At 44.0% G+C, this 17,698-nt stretch overlaps 1 pseudogene; it reads left to right on the forward strand.

Moving 5' to 3' along the window:
* Positions 1–7,324: 7,324 nt before the first annotated feature.
* LOC114686253 lies at positions 7,325–10,547 on the forward strand (annotated as a pseudogene).
* Positions 10,548–17,698: the final 7,151 nt, after the last annotated feature.

Consider the following 17,698-nt stretch of genomic DNA (forward strand, 5'->3'; position numbering starts at 1 on the left):
GTCACATTCTCAAGACTGTTTTTCTTCTTTGGTTAAATATTTGAGCCTAGGATGGGGAAGGGAAAACTCCAGAAGAGAACAGTTCTCAAGCATTCAATGTATCTATTTCAAACAAAAGGTGTATGGCTAGGTCAAAGAATCAGGTAGAGCTGCATAAATATACAGGATACTCTAAAGACCCAGATATCTCCAGTGAGGTGATAACAGCCCCATTACTTCCTCCCTTACATGTAAAAGTATATTCCAAAGGAGAGATTTACATTACAATTCATTGCTTTGGGATTGAGGAAAGGTCTCCAAAGAATCTCTTGCTACATATTTTCCCTCAATCTTTCAGCAACCTATGGGAGAGATATGCATGTAAGATGATATACTGCTGGGCTGGTGGGACATGTTGAGTACTCTTATTGTAATTCTTGCATCCTTCTTCCTGACTTTACACTATGGTATCCCAGGAGACTTGCACTTCTGATAGTGCTAATGGTTTTAGAATAATGGAGCCTCTTTCAGTTCTTTGTGTCCAAGGAGCTGAGATGCTAGATGACCAACAGTCATTAAAGCCACTCCAAGCCAATGGTTTTCAAATTCATTATCTCATTACCAAGAAGAATAAGGAAATATGAATAAGGAGTCATTAAAGCCAGATAGATTATTAAGGAAAAGTGAGAACTCTTTAGAATGGAAAAGGTTCCAAGGGATGAATATAGGTATGCTGTCTGCTCTTGATTGTTATTCAGGTGATCTGTATTGAGACTGGTCACTTTTGGGATGCATCACTGGTCAAGCCAAAAAAGGTTCTAATCACTTTAAATATGTTTTCTTGGCCCAACAAGACCATATTCATATCTTCCTTGTCTGTTCATAGAGTGTTCCTATATGTCATGTAAATAGCTCATGACATACCATGGACTAACTCTGTTCTTACTGCCTAAGGGGAGCTAATTCCTTCCTCAGTAGGACCATGGAATGCTAATTCAAACTCTCTGCTAACTCACAGGCCATTGCATCCAGAGAAGCAGGTAGATTGACTGCAGACCTTCACCTCTCCCCCAATTCCTCCAGATCCAATCCTCAAATCTCTTCTCCAGCTCTGCAACAGAATACTTGCTAAAGTCTTATCTTACCCCTGCCCCATTTCCTGTGGATCCCACAGACCTTCTCCTGCTAACTCCCCTCCCTCGACTACTTACTTTATCCCAGCCACCAACTCTAGTAGACACTCTCTGCTATCCACAGGCAGCTCCTACTAGGGAAACAGATAGGATGACTGCAAATATAACTTCTCCTTCCATTCCTTCAGATCTAATCCCTCCCATATCATCCCTAGCTCTATATCAAACCTTCTGGGGCAAGATCTTTTTATTCTCTGCCCACATTCCAAGGAAGCTAAATAAGCAGATCCTGGTATAAAATTCTGCCTTCCTCTCTATGAAACCCCTTAGACTCCTAGCCTATCCCCATTACTAACTGTCAGCTCCCAATCATATTTGATCAAAAACCCTCAGTGAGCCCACCTGTTAGATCCTCAGAAAATTTTGTATCAGTGAACATACAGCTACCACACTTCATTAAAAACAAGGGAAAACAGAGAAAGCAAGGAGCGGAACACTGACCCAACAAAGACAAGACCACATATCAGCACCTAGAACAACAATCTCCTCAATCCCAGATGCCCAGATGCTGGCATGAAACCACAATCAATAATAGCCAGGACAATATGTTTCCACCAAAGACCAGAAACTCTACCACAGCAGGCCCTAAATATTCCAACATAGCTGAGGCATAAGAAAAAGACCCTTTAACAGTCTTTGTGAATATTATAGAGGTCCTTAAAGAGGAAATTAATAAATCCCTCAAAGAAATCTATGAAAACACAAACAAACAGTGGAAAGAAATGAATACAACCATTCAAAAGTAAAAGTGCAAATAGGATCAATAATAAAAATCCAAACCAAGGAAAATCTGGAAATGAAAAATTTAGAAACTCAAACAGAAAACTTAGAAGTAAGTGCTATGGAATAATTCTCTCATATACCATAAAGAGTGGTCACTCAAATTGGTTTAATAAAATGCTGATTGGCCCACTTCCAGGCAGGAAATATAGACAGGGCAAACAGACTAGGAGAATGCTGGGAAGAGGAAGGGTGGAGTCAGGAATTGCCAGCCAGATGTAGAAAAAGCAAGATGAGAATGTCAAACTGAGAAAAGGTAACAAGCCACATGGCTAAACATAGATAAGAGTGATGGATTAATTTAAGTGTAAGAGCTAGTCAGTAACAACTCTGAGCTAATTAATGGCCAAGAAGTTATAATTAATATCAATTTCTGTGTGGCAATTTGGGAAGTGGCTGCTGGGCATTTGGGAGTTGCTGGCAGAACAGAAACTTCCACCTACAGATAATCATCACCAACAGAATACAAGAGATGAAAGAAAAAAATCTCTGGCATTGAAGACACCATAAAAGAAATGAATACATTGGTCAAAGAAAATGTTAAATCTAAATATTCCTGGCATAAAACATCCAAGAAATCTGGGATACTATGAAAAGACTAAATCTAAAAATAGATAGGAATAGAGGAAGGAAAAGAAACCTAGATCAAAGGCCTAGAAAATATTTTCAGCAAAATCATAGAAAAAAATTTCCCTAACCTAATCAAGGAACAATAACATAAGAACACCAAATAGACTGGTTCAGAAAAGAAGTCTGTTCAACACATAATATCAGAAAACTAAACATACAGAACAAAGAAAGAGTATTAAAAGCTGCTATGGAAAAAAAAAACAAGTAGCATTTTATATGGCAGACCTATTAGATTTCTCAATGGAGACTCTAAAATGCAGATGTGCTATACAGTCTAAGAGATCATAGATGCCAGTTCAGACTACTATACCCATAAAAACTTTTACTCATGATTAATGGAGAAAATAAGACATCCCATGATTGTCTTAGTTTGAGTTTCTACTGCTATGAAGAGATACCCATGATCATGGCAACTCTGGTAAAAGAAAACACTTAATTGGGGCTGGCTTATAGTTCAGAGGTTTATTCCATATTGTCATGGTGGAAAACATGGTGATACATGGGCAGACATGGTGCTGGACAGATTACTAAGAATTCTACATCTTGATCTGCAGGCATCAGGAGACTGTGTGCCACACTGGGCATAGCCGGGGCATATAAGACCTCAAGGCCAGCCCCCCACAATGATGCACTTCCTCAAAAATGACCACACCTACTCCAATAACACCACACCTCCTAATAGTGCTCCTCCCTATGAGCCAAGTATTCAAATACATGGGTCTACAGGGGCCATACCTATTAAAACACCACAATGATAAAGCCAAATTTAAACCATATATAGCTATAAATCCAACCCAGCAGATGGTTGATAGAAGGAAAACTACAAGGTAAAGAGATTATTTAAATCATGAAAAGATGGGGAATAAATAATCTTAGACCAGCAAAGTTAGAAAACAAGAAACACACACATACACAAACACTCACCACCACTGCCACCACCACTGTGACCAACAACCAAATAATAGGAATCAACAATCATTGGTCATTGATAGCTCTCAAAATCAGTGGTCTCCATTCCCCTATTAAAATGACACAATACCAAAATGGGTGATCAGACAGGATCCATCTTTTTGTAGCATCCAGGAAACATATCTCAATATCAAGGATAGACATTGTCTCAGAATAACCGGGTTACAAAAAGATGTTCCAAACAAAGGAACCTAGGAAGCAAACTGGGGTAGCCATTTTAATACCTCACAAAATAGATGTCAAACCAAAACTAATCAGAAGTGACAGGTAAGGACACTACATACTCATCAAAAGAAAAATCCACCAAGATGACATTTCATATCTTAACATCAATGTCCAAAAGAAAAGGGCACCCAAGTTTGTAAAAGAAACAATACTATAACTTAAATCATATATTGACCCTCATAAACTGATAGTATGAGACTTGAATACCCTAATCTCACCAATAGATAGGTCATCCAGTCAAAAACTAAACAGAGTAATGCTAAAGCTAACAGATGTTATAAACCAAATGGACCTAACAGATATTTACAGAATATTTTACCCAAACACAGAAGAATATGCTTTGTTCTCTGTACCTTGTAGAACTTTCTCCAAAATTGATGACATACTCTGACAAAAAGCAAGCCTCAACTGATACCAGACAATTGAAATAATACCCTGCATCCTACCTTACAATCACAAATCAAAGCTGGATATCAACAATAACAGAACCAATAGATGACATACAAACTCATGAATACTGAACAACTCTCTACTGAATGAAAAATGTGTCATGCCAGAAATGAAGAAAGAAATTAAAGATTTTCTAGAATTGAATGAAAATGAATATACAACATATGTAAACTTTTGGAACATAACAAAAGTGGTTCAAAAAGGCAAGTTCATAGAACTAAGTGCCTACATAAAAATACTGGAGAAATCTCATATTAGCAATTTAACAGCACACCTAAAAGTTCTAGAACAAAAAGAAAAAAATCTCATCAATAGATATTGCCAATATAGATGGCAATAAATAATCAAACTCAGAGCTGAAATCAATAAGACAGAAACAAAAGCCACAATTAAAAAAAAAAGTTGTTTTTTTGGGAAAATCAACAAGATCAACAAGACCTTATCCAAATTAACTAAAATAGGGGAAGAATATCAAAATACACAAAATCAGAAAAGAAAATTGAGATATAAGTCCAGACACTGAGGAAATCCAGAGAATCATAAGGACATATTTGTACTTAAACACCTGTACTCAATCAAATTCGGAAATCTTAAAAAAAAAAATCCAAAACAACAAAAAGATAATTTTCTTAATAGTTAACACTTACCAAAATTAAACCAAGATCAAATAAGCAATTTAAAGCAACCTATATTCTCTAATGAAATAGGAGCAGTCATTAAAAGTCTCACAATAACAACAACAAAAGCCCAGTGCCAGATGGTTTTAGCACAAAATTCTAACAGACTTTCCAAGAAATGTTAATACTTATACTCCTCAAATTATTTGACAAAATAGGAACAGAAGGATCATTGCCCATTTCAATTTCTGAGGCTATGTGTACTCTGATACCCAAACCACATAAAAACCCAACAAAGAAAAATAATTGTAGACCAATTTCTCTCATGATCATAAATTTAAAAGTACTCAATAAAATACTTACAAACCAAATCTAAGAATACATCAAAAAGATCATTTACCATGATCAAGTAAGCTTCATCCCAGAGATGCAGGGATGCTTCATATGAAAATCTGTCAATACAATATAAACAAACCCATTTGGAAAAGGCCTTAAACACAGTCCAACACCCTTTCATGATAAAAATCCTAGAGAGATTAGAGATACAAGGGACACACCTCAATGTAATAAAGGCAGTTTATAGAAAGTTCATAGCCAATACTGCCTTAAATGGAGAGAAACTCAAATGAATTCCACTAAAATCCAGATTAAAAGAATGCTGTCCTCTCTCTCCATAACTATTCTATATAGTACTTGATTTTTTTTTTTTTGAGACAGAGTTTCTCTTTGTAGTTTTGGTGCCTGTCCTCTGTAGACTAGGCTGGCCTCAAACTCACAGAGATCTGTCTGGCTCTGCCTCCCAAGTGCTAGAATTAAAGGCATGCACTACCACCACCCAGCTTCTACATAGTACTTGACATCTTTGCTGGATAACTGAAGGAGATTACAGGGATATGAACTGTAAAGTAAGAAGTCAAAGGATTTTTATTTGCGTATGACATGATAGAATATTTAAGTGACCTGAAAAATTCAATCAGGAGACTCCTACAGATAATAAACACTTTCAGCAAACTAGCTGGGCATAAAATTAGCTCCTCAAATCAGTAGCATTCCCACATAAAATGACAAATGGTCTGAGAAAAAAATTAGGGAAACAATACCTTTCACAATAGCTTCAAATCTTATAAAATATCTTGGGGTAACTCTAACCAAGCAAGTGAAAGACTTGTCTGATAAAAAACTTAAAGCTTTTGAGGAAGGAAATTAAAGTGGGTACCAGAAGATGGAGAGACTTCCCAGTTCATGGATCAGCTGGCTTAACATAGGAAAAGTGGCCATCCTACCTAAAAGAATATAAAGATTCAATGCAATTCTCATCAAAATTTCAACACAATTCTTGATAGATCTTGAAAGGACAAAATTCAGTTTCATATGGAAACATACACACATATAAACAGAAACAAAAACAAAACAAAACAAAATAACAACAACAACAAAGGATAGTTAATACAATCCCAAACAATAATAAAAAAAATGGTTGGAGGTCTCACCATTCTTGATTTCAAGTTGTATTACAAAGCCATAGCATGGTATTGGCATAAAAACAAATGTTGATTAATGGAATCGAGTGAGTTGAAGACCCAGACATAAATCCACACATCTATGCACATCCAATTTTTGATCAAGAAGCCAAAAATACTCACTCGAAAAAAGACAGTATCTTCAAGAAATAGTGCAGATCAAACTGGATGTCTGCATGTAGAAGAAAACTTATTACCCTGCACAAAACTTAACTCCAAATAGATCAAAGACCTCAATGTAAGACCAGATACAGTGAATTTGATAGTTGAGAAAGTGAGAAATAGCCTTACATTCATTGGCACAGAAGAAAACTTTCTGAAGAGAAAAGCATTAGCACTAAGATCAACAATTAATAAATGAGACCTGATAAATCTGAGAAACTTCCGTATAACAAAGTACAGCATCATTTGGACAAAGCAACAACCCACAGAATTGGAAAACATTTTTACTAAGTCCACATCCAATAGAGCAATAATATCCAAAATATAAAGAGAACTGAAGGGCTGAGAAATGGCTCAACCATTAAAGTCTAGACTCATAACTAAATATATAAGAACTCAAAAAACTATGTATCAAAAACTAATCCAAATTAAAAATGGAGTACAGAAGACTCAAGGAGACACAGAACAAGCAGGATGTGCAGGAGAGACTAATGGAAACTTGACTTTGAAGATGACACAGTCAAACCTTTTTCAGACCATGAAGGAAACAAAGTCTGGGATTTCATGCTTGAAAAAAAAAAATGAAATCCTATGGTCTCACCAGTTAGAAAAGGGGTGAAGAGGAACACAAAAACATTCAGGGAATGAGTAACACAAGGAACATTCTTCTCTTGCTTTTAGAGGACCCCTTTGCTGGGAGGCTGGGACCTTGGGTCAGTTATTGTTTCCAGGAGTTTAAAAGTTTCCAATGAAGGTCATCGTGCTCAGTTCTCTGGGAGTGAACTAGCACCTTTAAGCCATGGCAATGACAGGTTCAACACCTTGCTCATCCATGAGTAATCATACGAAGGAAAGGGTGACAATGACCAAAGTGACACTGAAGAATTTTTATAGCAACCTGATTGCTCAACATGAAGAACGAGAAATGAGACAAAAGAAGTTAGAAAAAGTGATGGAAGAAGGCCTAAAGGATGAAGAGAAATGACTCAGGAGATCAGCACATGCTCTGAAAGAAACAGTTTCTTCGATTAAAGAGAACAAGACTTGGACTGGAAGATTTTGAGTCTTTATAAGTCATAGGCCGAGGAGCATTTGGTGAGGTGTGGCTCATTCAGAAGAAAGACACAGGGCATGTGTATGTGATGAAAATCCTGCGCAAGGCAGACATGCTCAAGAAGGAGCAGGTTGGCCACATTCATGCGGAGCATGACATTCTAATGGAGGCAGACAGTTTGTGGGTTGTGAAAATGTTTTATAGTTTTCAGGATAAGCTAAACCTCTACCTAATCATGGAGTTCCTGCCTGGAGTTTAAAAGTTTAAAGTTTAAACTTTTAAACTCCTGGAAACATGATGACCTTATTGATAAAAAACAATACTCTGACAGAAGAGGAGACTCAGTTTTACATAGCAGAAACAGTATTAGCCATAGACTCCATTTACCAGCTGGGATTCATCCATAGAGACATCAAACCAGACAACCGTCTCTTGGACAGCAAGGGCCATGTGAAACTTTCTGACTTTGGCCTTTGCACAGGCCTGAAAAAAGCACACAGGACAGAATTTTATAGGAACATGAACCACAGTCTCCCCAGTGATTTCACTTTCCAGAAGATGAATTCCAAAAAGAAAGCAGAGACCTGGAAAAGAAACAGATGCCTGCTAGCCTTCTCTACAGTGGGCACTCCTGATTATATCGCTCTTGAGGTATTCATGCAGATCGGCTACAACAAGCTCTGTGATTGGTGGTCACTCAGGGTGATTATGTATGAGATGCTCATAGGCTACCCACCCTTCTGCTCCGAGACCCCACAAGAGACATATAAGAAGGTGAAGAACTGAAGGAAACTTTGACCTTTCCCCCCAGAAGTTCCTGTCTCCGAGATAGCCAAGGGCCTGATTCTGAGCTTCTGCTGTAAATGGGAACATAGAATCAGAGGCTCTGGAGTTGAGGAAATAAAAAGCAATCCTTTTTTGAAGGTGTTGACTGGGAACATATCAGGGAGAGACCAGCTGCCATATCTATTGAAATCAAGAGCATCGATGATACTTCAAACTTCGATGAATTTCCTGAGTCTGATATTCTTAAATCCACAGTGACCACAAGTAATCACCCTGAGACTGACTACAAGAATAAAGACTGGGTCTTCATCAATTACACATACATGTCAGGGACCAAACATGAACCATGGAAAAGCACTAGCTAGGCCAGAGAACAAGTCACAGGCCCTAAACCAGATGCCCCCAAGGATAAGAACATCCCAAAGTCAGGTAGCATAGCAACAGAACAATGGGCCCTGACCAGTGACCTTATCACCTAACATAACATCCTGCAGCTTCACGACCTGCACACCCCCCTTCTCAGCTGCATGTCCTACACATCCTGCACATCCTGCGCCCCTTCCCTCCTTCTTGCCCCCTCCCCCTTCCATGCTATATAAGCCTTGCTGAGGAGAATAAAATTTGCAGCTTGATCAGAACCCTGTCTTGCTGTCTTCCTTTGTGTCTCCCATCCCTTTCATTCTCTCCCACAGGTGGGTCGCCCCCATTGAGACCCTGCTGGCCAGGGCAACTGGTGCCCAACGTGGGGCTCGACCCTCGCCTAGTTGGGAGCTGAACGTCCTTCTCCAGGAAAGTCCAGACGTCTGGTGGAGATATTTTTGTTGATCGTCCATTGAGACTGCCTGACTTGACGCCCTTTCTTGACCAACCAGAGGAGAGTGAGAAGGATGAGGTTAGTCTAAACCTCAGACTTAACTGTGGGACAGGGAAGTTCTTCCCATGATCTTTTCATTAAGGGCATTAAAGAGGCTCTCAAGATACAAAAGATAAAGGTTCGTAAAAAAGACCTCAACAAATACTTTAGTCACTTAGAGGACTGTTGTCCCTGGTTTCCCCAAGAAGGGACATTGATGAAAAATGCTGCAGAAGGGAGGGCGACTGCCTTACTGACTACTACCGTGTCTTTGGCCCAAAGTCCCTATTGGAACCTTGTTAATGATATCCTCAGGATCCAAAGGACCTCCCCCTCCCCTGACATTGAGTCGGTTATTTCTCAGGGACAAAAAGTCATGAAAGAACAGTCTTATCCCTCCTCTCACGCTTATTCACATCCTCCCCATTCCCCCGGACTCCCTTCATGAGCGCCTTCTATACAGGAGATTAAAAATATGGAAGAAGGACCCAATCACCCCCACCTCAGTCTATCTACCCCTCCCTCCAGGGTCTTGACCCGGCCCCCCTTAACCCTAGCGATGAGGTCAGTCAAAAAAAAAAAGAGGCCACTAAATATTATAATTCTGATTGGCCACCTCATGCATCCTTGGCCCCCTTAACCCCCCTCTCACAAAAGCCACTCCCAACAAAGACACCATACAATCTTACTCAGCCCCCTTCCCACTGCCCCTTTTTGTGCCCCAGTCCTTGAGGCCCCTGCAGGTTCACCGCCAGCGCTCCCAATGCCGCCTCCCCCACGTCCCCCCATGATCCAGAAATCCCCCAAAATCTCATAACAGAATTACAGTGCCTACAGGGCACACTTCGACCCCGCAGACAACACCTGGCCCTTATAAAGGAACTATGCTCCCTTGATCAGGAGCTCTCTCATATCGCCCTGGGCACCCCAAAAACTCGGCCTTCCCCCATTCCCTCACTCAAAAAATCTCAGCCACAACCAGTTTTGGCTTTTCCCGTTATGCGAAGCCAGGTGAGTGGATCAGATCTGCCAAGTCTACTCGAAACGGAGGAATTGCCTCCCCTTGAAGAGGAGGAGGAAGAGACCCCACACGTGGAGGATCCCCTGGTTATGGGCTCCAGAGCTGATCAGGGCCCCCTTCCCGGTCAGTCTTACCAAAAACTTAGCTTTCGCTTTGTTGAGCGCCTTAAATCAGCCTGCGCCCAGTACGGTCCCACCACTCCCTTTACCCTTGCGTTGCTTGAAAACCCGAGCGAGGCCTGGCTTACGCAGAATGATTGGTATTTTTTGGCCCATGCCGCCCTGTCTGGGGGCGATTTTGTCCTATGAAAAACTGACTTTTCAAAAAACTGCCACGAGACAGCCCAGTGCAATGCTGATAACCCCTCCTCAAAACATTGGACCATTAATAAACTACTTGGCAAAACTCCTTATAACAAAAACGAGGTCCAGGCCACCTTTCCACCCAGCTTATTGGCCCAGATTCAGGTCACCGGCCTTGAAGCCTAGAAACAACTTCCCCAAAAAGGCACTGCTACCACCTCATTGGCCAAGGTGCGTCAGGGACCAGATGAGCCCTATAGTGATTTTATATCCCATCTCAATGATGCCACTGAGTGCCTTCTGGGCTCAGGATAAAGCAAAAGCACATTTGTTTAACACCTTGCCTTTGGAAATGCAAACCCAGCCTGTCAGGAGGTTCTCTGCCCCCACAGAGACAGGGCCCCCCTTTCTGAGTATGTCTGCCTTTGTGCTGGAGTTGGCTCCACTCACTATCGTCACAGCCCTAAAGTCAGTGGGTGCCCAAGATTTGAGATCCCAACTAAGCCACCTTTGCTTCTGCTGTAAACAACCAGGACATTTTGCACGAGAATGCCCCAAGAGAATCCCTGCCCCTTCAGGGGTTTGGCCGCGATGCCCCAGCCCAGGGTCACCACTTATCCACTACCAACCACCCCATGTCCTAGATGTGGCTGTGGCCTTCTTCATTGGGCAAGGGAATGTAAATCTAAAACTGATGCTCATGGTCAACCGCTCCCTCCCTGCCCATAGGAAAACTTTCTTCCGGGCCAGCCCCTGGCCCCTCCGCTCCGGGAGTGCCACATGGGGCATTGCTGACCGCTCCCCAACTGTCTGCTCCCTCCAATGGGGAACCCCAGGTAGCACAGGCTTGGACCTCTGTGCCGCCACCAACACAATACTAGATCCATCCCAGGGCCCCCAAGTCATACCTATCAGGATTTGGGGCCCCCTACCCCCAGACACTCATGCCCTTATCCTTGGCCATGCCTCATCCACCTTAAGAAGTGTCCAGGTCTACCCTGGAATTATTGATAATGACTATACAGAAGAAATTAAGATTTTGGCCTCAGGACTCCAGGGTCTTGTTGCGTCCCCCGCCACCCGCCTTGCCCAGCTGGTTACCCTCCCCGTGCTTTCCTCTGATAACCCCGTTCAGTCCACCCAGCCCCAAGGAGCTTCTCAGATTGGCTCATTGGAGGCTTATTGGGTTCAGCCTATTTCCCACTCTCGACCCACACTCACCCTTAAGCTAGATGGCAAAAAATTCCAGGGGATTCTGGGCACTGGTGATGATGCCACTGTGATCTTCCAAGACCACTGGCCCACCTCCTGGCCCCTCACCCCCTCCCTCACCGACTTCAAGGGCATAGGTCAATCCAACAACACCCTCCAATCCTCTAAAGTTCTGACCTGGTCAGATGAAGTGGGTAACCAGGGTACTGTCACCCCCTTTGTGGTCCCTGGGCTCCCAGTCAACCTTTGGGGCCGAGATATTCTCTCCCAAATGAAAGTCATCCTCTGTAGCCCAAATGAGGTGGTTACCCAACAAATGTTATGCATGGGCTTTATCCCAGGGAAGGGTCTTGGTAAACTTCAACAGGGCCAAACCCAACCCGTTGCTCCCCCTAATAAGACAGACAGGCTTGGTCTTGGCTTTGAGGGTTTTTAATTGAGGCCACTGCTCCCCCTGTACACCATGTAGACAAAAATCACTTGACTTACGCATGAACCTGTGTGGGTAGACCAGTGACCGCTGCCACAAGAGAAACTACAAGCGGCGGAGATGTTGGTACAGGAACAGCTCACCGCCAGTCATATTGAACCATCCAGTTCCCCCTGGAATATGCCCATCTTTGTCACAAAGAAAAAATTTGGCAAATGGAGACTCCTCCAAGATCTGTGAGCCATTAATAAGGTTGTGCAGCCCATGGGTGCCCTCCAACCAGGAACGCCCTCACCTATCACCATCCCCGAGCCCTAACACAAAATGGTTATTGATTTATAAGATTGCTTCTTTACCATCCCCCTACATACCAATGATCGAGCTTATTTTGCCTTTAGACTCCCTCGGGTTAATTTTCAGGGCCCCATGCTCCGCTTTCATTTGCACAGATAACCTTACCACCCTTAATGATTTTCAAAAACGTCTTGGAGACATTCAGTGGCTTCGACCATACTTAAAACTCCCTACTGCTGATCTTCTACCCCTCTATGACATTCTTCGGGGCCCCAGTGAACCCCACCCCCACCCCCGGCAAGTGACCCCGGCTGCCCATAAGGCCCTGTCACTAATCGCCAGAGCCATTTCCTCCCAAGCCTCTTTTCAGATTAATTACTCCCTCCCGCTGGTTTTTGTTGTCTTATCTACTCCCCATGTACCCACCGGGGTACTTTGGCAGAGTTCCCCTTCCACATTAAGGGCCCAGCATAAACTTAAGGGTCATTCCCTCTTATGGATTCATATGCCTGCCAGTCATACTAAGGTCATTCCCACCTATCCCCAACTTGTTTCTTCCCTGATCATGCGCGATCACCAGACCTTGCATCAGATCTTCGGTAAGGATCCTGATTCCATCCTAACCCCCTACACCCATGAACAAACTCAATTTTTGTTTCAGACAGTGGATTGTTGGGGTGTTGCCTTCTCGGGGTTCCTGGGCTTTCTTGACAATCACCTCCCCAATGACCCAGTCCTCCATTTTGCATGTACTCATCCATTTATTTTCCCAAAAGTCATTTCCCCCAGCCCCTTGCCTGAGGCTCTGGCCATTTTTACCGATGGGTCAGCCAATGGCACTGCAGCTTATACTTTTCAAGGTCACTCGTTCCCTTTTCCTTCGCCCTTTCGTTCAGCTCAGCTGGTTGAACTCTTTGCTGTTCTGCAGGTTTTTCAGGATTTCCATGATTCCCCCCTTAACCTTTACACTGATAGTGCATACATTGCTCATTCAATTCCCCTTCTTGATACAGGCCTCTTCATTACGCCCACCTCCAATGTCAGTCCCCTTTTTGCTCAAATTCAACAAAAACTTAGAGAACGCTCCCATCCTGTTTTCATTGGCTATCTTCGTGCTCATGGGGAGCTTCCTGGCCCCCTCACAGAGGGAAACGCTCTGGCTGATACAGCCACTCGCCAGGTTTTTCCAGTCCTACAAGAGCCCATCCTGTCGGCTTCTCGCACCCACTGCCTCACCATCTTAATGCCAAAACCCTTCGGTTAAAGTTCAAAATCACAAAACAACAAGCTAGAGAGATAGTTAAACAATGCCCTTCTTGTATAGTCTCCCATCCCCCATCCCATCCCCCATGTTGGAGTTAACCCCCGTGGACTCCTGCCTAATATGACTTGGCAAATGGATGTCACATGTGTTTCTGACTTCGGAGACAAAAATACCTTCGTGTTTCTGTTGACACGTTCAGTGGATTTATTTTTGCCTCCCCTCATACTGGTGAGGCCGTCAAGGATGTTATCACCCACCTCCTGGTCTGCTTCTCTACCTTGGGTATCCCAAAACACATAAAAACAGACAATTACCCAGCATACACCAGTGGAGGACTTAAACGGTTCCTCCAACAATTTGAAATCTCTCACACTACTGATATCCCAAGGTCAGGGCATTGTAGAATGGGCCCACCAGACATTAAAAACATGGCTCTCTTCACTAAAGATGTCCGAGCTTTCCTTCGTCTTCCCCCCCCACCCCCGACCTCCTGAGCCGTGCCCTCTTTGTTCTTTACTTCCTCACCCTGGATGGTGAAGGTTGATCAGCGGCTGACCACCACTGTTACCCCTCAGCAGACACCAGACACCCTTTGGCCATGTGGCGAGACCCCCTTATAGGTGTTTGGAATGGTCCAGATCCTGTACTTATCTGGGGCCATGGCTTCGCTTGCATCCTTGACCAGGCACATGGTGCCCCACGCTGGCTCCCTGAGTGCCTGGTCCGATCTGTAAATTTACCTAAACATACCCAGGGGATTGACTGCCCCCCCCCCCAGACCCTCCTCTTCCAGATGCTAAAGCTACCATCAAAGACTGAGACCCTAAAGAGATGGAGATCACCCACGAAGCTGCCCATTGTGAGTCAGCTGGCTGTCTGGGGTCTCATACTCCTTCTGAGCTACAGCCTCTCTAGCCTACCCCTAAATACCAGTTGCCACCAGCCCTTAAACCATACCTGACAGGTGCTGACGGGGCAACAAGATGTCATCTGGCAAACTTCCCTAGTCACTCATGCCCCCTGGTGGCCTGACCTTTATAAAATGGCTGCCTTAACATCCCCCAATTGGCATGTTGATGATCAACACCCTACCGGAAGGGCTCCCGAACTTTTTGATTATTATCATGACCCCAGGCCTCAACCCCCCTGGGTGTGCAAATCAGGCCCAAAGAAAAAAAACTTGCCACCCTCCGTTTTTATGTCTACCCTGGTCTGCCTTGCCCATGTGGCAAGGTATAGATTTATGGAAATGGATTAATTTAAGCTGTAAGAACAGTTAGAAAGAAGCCTGCCACGGCCATACAGTTTGTAAGCAATATAAGTCTCTGTGTTTACTTGGTTGGGTCTGAGTGGCTGTGGGACTGGTGGATGACAGAGATTTGCCCTGATTGTGGGCAAGGCAAGAAAACTCTAGCTACGCTGGTTATCATTGACCTCACAATCTTCTCCACAAATGTGGGGGAACCAGAGATCTTTTTTGCAAGTCCTGGGGATGTGAAACTATGGGCAATGCCTATTGGCACCCCTCTTCTTCTTGGGATTTTATTATTGTTACCAGTAATTATTCCATTGGGCATATTAATACTCATCATGACACCCCTGGTTGTTCCTCCTGGTGTCACCCCCTAAAAGTTACCTTCACTGAGGCCAGGAAGGCTCATTTGGCCTGGGAGGTGGGGCCTTCGCCTATTTCAGGAGGGAAGAGATACAGACATCACTTCTATCATCAAGCTTTTAAAACAGCCTGTCAATTCCCCTAACCTTGTTGCCATTGGTCCCAACTCTCTTCTCAGCAACAATGATTTTCCTACACCCAATATATCTCAGATATCCATGGCTTTTTCTCCCACGTTCCCACCTCCCCTGCCAACTACCAAAGATATAATTACCACCCTTATCACAAAAACCGACCAGGTACTTAATACCTCCAAGCCTGATTTGGTTGACTCCTGCTGGCTTTGTTATCATTCTGCTGCCCCATTTTATGAAGGAGTCGTTGTTGATTTAGATTTCTCCCTAACCACTGACCTACATGATTGTTGCTGGCAACAGCCACCCACATCTCACCTTACACTGTCCCAAATTATGGGCTCAGGCTGCTCCCTTGTCACCCAAGGCACTACCATTCCCCCCCCCTTTATTAATCCCTTTGTAATATCACAGATACCTCCCTTAAGTCTGGATATCTTCTCCCTGCCAATGATACTTGGTAGGCCTGTACTGATGGCCTAACACCATGCATTTCTCTTCATTTAAATAATCCCTCTGCCCCCTTATTCTGTATATTGGTTCAACTTATCCCTAGGCTAACCTATTATTCCCCAGATCAATTCTCGGGAAGATGGGAAGAAAAGACTCTGGCAGAGATGGCTGCCCTCATGCCCCCCACCCCATCACTTGAAAAGGGAATCTGTGACCGTGGTCACTCTGGCTGTCCTCCTGGGGGTCGAGGCTGCAGGAGCCGGTACAGACATATCTTCCCTGACTTTATCTAATCAACATTATTCAGAGCTTAGAATTTCCATAGATGAAGATATAGCACAGCTTGAGCGAGGCATTTCTGCCCTTGAATCCTCCCCCACCTCCCTTTCAGAGGTGGTCCTCCAAAACCACCGAGGGCTCGACCTCCTCTTTTTACAGCAAGGAGGTCTGTGTGCTGCTCTTAAGGAAGAGTGCTGCTTCTATACTGATCACACAGGAGTAGCAAGGGATAGCATGGCCAAGGTCCGTGAAGGCTTAGAGAAGCGCAAAAAAGAAAGAGCTCAAGAGCTAGACTGGTTCCAAAATTGGTTCTCTGCATCTCCTTGGTTAACCACCCTCCTGCCGTCCCTTCTGGGACCCTTGGTTGGCCTCATTCTTGTCTTGACATTCGGGCCTTGGGCCTTGTCTCAACTAACTCAATTTGTGTGCAGTCAGCTGCAAAACAAATTCAGGTTCATTACCATTGCCTTGACCTCCATGATCATGGTCTCGATGAACCAGATAAAGACTCCATATCAGCACAGGCCCCTCTGCTCAGGGGAGGATGCACCTGTGCCTGGGAGCTGGAGCCCAGTGCATAGGGGATTGAGGGTGCAGCCGGGACTGCAGAAGGCAGGGAGACTAAAGTGCTCCACCCCCCTGGGTGCCTTGGATGGCACGCTCTATTGCACAGCAGTTATGCAGACCCTATACTCTTTCCTCCCGGATTCAAACCCGCCCCCTGTAAAAAACTGCATCGTTCCAGCTTCCTTCGGGACATGTGGGGATGCTTACATGGACCAACCATTAACAATGGAACTTATCAGGGATAGAGCCTCTGTCACCCTCCCCCATCATGGCAAAAACATACTTTGTTTAGCTATATGTATAGAAGGGGGAGATGTCAGGGCCCAAACATGAAACATGGAAAAGTACTAGCTAGGCCAGAGAACAAGCCACAGGCCCTAAACCAGATGCCCCCAAAGATAAGAACATCCTGAAGTCAGGTAGCATAGCAACAGAACAATGGGCCCTGACCAGTGTAACCTTATCACCTAGCACAACACCCTGCAGCTTCACGACCTGCACGTCCTCCTTCACCTGCACGTCCCCACTCAACTGCACATCCTGCAGTCCTGCACATCCTGTACCCCTTCCCTCCTTCTTGCCCCCTCCCCCTCCCATGCTATATAAGTCTTGCTGAGGAGAATAAAATTTGCAGCTTGATCAGAACCCTGACTTGCTGTCTTCCTTTGTGTCTCCCATCCCTTTCATTCCCTCCCGCAGGTGGGTCGCCCCCATTGAGACCCCACTGGCCAGGGCACATGCAAGCACTTTGAGGGCCTGACAGCCAGGGGGGCCATACCTTCCTACATGAAGGCAGCAGAGTAAGGCCTGTGCTGGGAACCCTAAACTGGGCAGAGTTCTTGTTACAATATTGTGGATTGCCTCTCACGCTCTTGAAAGAACTTCCAAGAAGTTTGTAGACCCCATTAA

The sequence above is a fragment of the Peromyscus leucopus genome, chromosome 6 (assembly GCF_004664715.2).
Source record: "Peromyscus leucopus breed LL Stock chromosome 6, UCI_PerLeu_2.1, whole genome shotgun sequence".
Classification (NCBI taxonomy): Eukaryota; Metazoa; Chordata; class Mammalia; order Rodentia; family Cricetidae; genus Peromyscus; species Peromyscus leucopus.